This window comes from Etheostoma spectabile, unplaced genomic scaffold (genome assembly GCF_008692095.1).
Source record: "Etheostoma spectabile isolate EspeVRDwgs_2016 unplaced genomic scaffold, UIUC_Espe_1.0 scaffold420, whole genome shotgun sequence".
Taxonomy (NCBI): Eukaryota; Metazoa; Chordata; class Actinopteri; order Perciformes; family Percidae; genus Etheostoma; species Etheostoma spectabile.
The window spans coordinates 263,932-267,611 of NW_022605606.1; positions in this window are offsets into that span (position 1 = coordinate 263,932).

A 3,680-nucleotide genomic window follows, 5' to 3' on the forward strand; every position below is an offset into this window, starting at 1 on the left:
CACAAGTAAGACTACATAAATTAGGGTTTTCTTTTCTTTTCCAACTCTCCAATTTGGACAGGTTTTGTTTTAGTTTAGTGTTTTTGAATTTTCTGATTTCATTCATTTCACTTTCACGTAGCAACTTTATTTTATAAAACTACCCAACAATATAATTAATTTTAGGCTGGGAACAGCAATTAAATTTTAATCAGGATTAATCGCATAATTCCCTGATTACGGATTAATCGCCAAAATGAAACAATGAATTCAAAAAGTAGTGTATATAGTGCAATTCATTTAATGTTCTGGCCAAATGAATCAAAAGGGCGTGATACCATTTGTTCTGGCCCCAAAAATTACCCAGCATTTGGGTTTATAAAGTAGCAGTTAAAATGAAATATTGAGTGTAAATCTCAATTTAAAACAATGTATTTATCTGGTCCAAGGTGAATCCAATCGGGGTTGAACGTGTTGATAAGTGACGTTTGCGTCCATGTTCTGTTGTTGTTTGATGTACACACTGCAGACACACACAGCTTTTCTGCACTTCGACAAGGCACTGTCAAAGCGCATGTAAAGCACGAGACACTGGAGGGACACTGTCCAAAGCGCTTTAGGCAGAGACCACTGTTACAGAAGGAGACTGTGCCAAAAGCAGGGGCATGATCAAAAGGCAGAAGGCTCGGCAGCAGATCATAATTGGTAATCTATTTGTACATCTGTGCTAACTGCGGGACTTTATTGACACATTCCATGCTGTCAACTCAATAAAAGGTGTCCCACGGCCAGGTTTTCAGCATAAGTGCCAGTCAGAGCATGGATGAAGCAGCCGCCCAGCTTGTTCCATACAGTAAAGCCGCACTGTTAACTCCGAGATATTTGGTACCACGTGAGTCAGTAGTCCCAGGGTGTTATTATGTATAACACCCTGTTATACAAGGGTGTAATATGTATAACAGATACATGTGTAGAACATATGTATCAGAGGCTGCAACTTTTACACCAAAACTTGGAGTGAGATTTGGGGGCGCAACCATATTTTGCCACGTACAAGGCAATTTTTGGGGTTATCTATCTCAGGGTTTAAATTGGGTGTTTGTGATATGGGTGGGGTGGGTGCTCCCTAGGGGGGTCTGGGGGTATGCCCCCCCAGGAAAAAAAAATGGAAAAATAAACCATTAAAGGCACTTTCTGGAGAGTTTTTTTGCCAAAAAAATGGAGAAATCAAGTTTACCTGATATGTTCCAACTGTAGGGTTACGAACCTTTGCATTGTTGTAGTACAACAGGTTTACGGCATTCAGCATTAATTATATACATATAACTTCTTATGATATAAGAACTGACCCAGACACAAACGTGCCAAACATAATGAACCACATGAAGAGACAGTAGCAATCATCAACAGCTGAGAGATTTGGTCTGTGGGAACAGGTCCAGGGGTCATGGTTAAGGAAAGGGACCAAAGTTAAAATAATGTTGAGGGATCAACTAAGACACTGAAATTCTAAAGAATAAGAACCATGATCTACATAAATTCTTATCCTTTAACCTTGTGCCAAGGTTCAGAGTAATGTTTGGCAATCATCCTCTGGGCCCCACTTACGGATTTAATTTTTGGGGAAAAAAAGACTATGTTACATTTCTTATAAAAAATCAAATTAATTATTTTACAGTTACATTTAGAGATGCACCGAGGGTAGAGAAGCACAATAGTGTCCAATGTTGCAGTTAATATAGTTGTTAGTATAGTAGTTATAATAGTTAGTATATATAGTATAGTATATATAGTATAGTCAGATGTGTTTCACCAGATTTCTGCCATGTTACAACTTTGTGCACATTCAAAAAAAAATACTTCCATCTCTGTGGCCGAGATTGTGGAGAGTTGTAATATAGCTTCTGTGCATGTCATTCTCGCTGTAGGTGGATTCATTCAGACGTCTGACAGACACAGACGCCATTCGGGTCTCTGGTCTCTGACAAAGTTTAGAGGAGGCTGTACGAGCGATTATCGGAGGACATCACGGATGCAACTGGTCACGTCCACAGCAGAGCAGTCCCATACATGAAATGAAGTGCTACGCTACCAGCCGCGCTGCTCACCTCTATTGTTACAGAGAGAGTGGTCACGAAGCGACGGAAGGGTCTGTGATATCAGAGCTCATACCGTAAAGCCGGGGGAAAGGGAGGATCGAAAACAAAATTCTCAGTTTGCGACAATTCGAAACTTTCACAGACAGGGAGCGCTCTTGAACCCCCTCACAGTCTCTGAAAGCACAACTAGTGGCGAAAAGTAAATCTATTGAAAACTCATCTATCAGAAATTTGGACCGACCGGGTTGACAACTTCGGTGAGAAATGGGGGTGTGGGCGTGTGAGCGTGTGAAACCAGTCAAATGCGTGTGTCTCACGGCAATGCGTGGAAGTGGCAGCCCTGTAGTATGCAAACAGACCTAGTGACTACACAGATAAGAACATCTGCCTCTGCACCACCAAAGAAACTAAAAATTTAAATCCATATGACACTGTTGTCCAAAACCCACACAATCAACAGACAGAGACGGCATCTTGGAGTTGTGATCATACTGCATGGTGATGTCACCAAGTGGTGTCCCATTTCATAGGGGTATGTTTTCACTACCCCTTACCCCTTGGTTTCAAGGCCAAGGGGTAGGGGGAGGGCCAAGGGGTAGGGGTAAGATGAGAGAATGGGATTCAAGCCAATACCAAGAGATACAGACCCTGTCCCAGAACATACAGAGCATGGATAATAGTGCAGAAGGATGAGAAGCGTCCAGGCTACACACGAGATTGGGAGAGAAAAAGAGAGCCTAAGTTGATCAACAAAAAGAGCTCTTAACCCTTGTGTTGTCCTTGGGTCTAATGACCCGTTTCAAAGTGGTTCATATCAGAAATATGGATTTATTCAAACAAATTGTGTCGTGGTGGGCGGCTGACCGTGAGTCTGTCCTCTTGTTTGAATTTGTTTTCTTGTGTTTATGTTTTTTTTTGTCTTGGTCCCGTTCTCTGCCTGCTGTTTTTTTTTTTTTTTCCTCTCCCTCATCTCCGATGCCAGCTGACCGCCACACCTGTTCCGTGTACAATCAACGGCTTATTCTCCACACCTGGCAGCTGCTCCCACTCCTGCTTCCACACCTGTCTGCCATCATCATCACACCCGTATATCTACTCGGCTTTTCACTCCAGTCTTCACCTGATCGTTGTCGCAACTACCTGGGTGAACTCCTTGTACCGACAGCTCTAAGGCGTAGCATCTTATCTGTCTGCATGTTAACTCCCTATTACCTCTCTTTTTTTTCCCTCCTCAGTTCCACTCCGGTCAGCTGGCCTGGCTCCCCTCATGGTCCTCCTCCCTCGGCGCCCCCCTTGTCCTCTTCATCCATCCATATGCTGCAACGCGTCAGTCTCCGGCCCCCACTGCTCTCCTAGCCACCTACTCCCCAGACTGCCTCCTGCCTCACCCCGTGTGCATCTCCTTCCCTGCCTTCGCTCCGGTCCCCTCAGGACTAACCCGGCATTCCCCGCACTATCCTAGCCCTCACGGTTCTGCTCCCACTCCAGAGGGTCTCGCATCTCCGTCTCCCACTCCCCTTTCCCTCTTTTTTCCCTAATAAATCGGTACCTTGAGATGGCGTTTGGGTCCGTCCTTCCCGTAAAAAATTGCCCACAAATAAC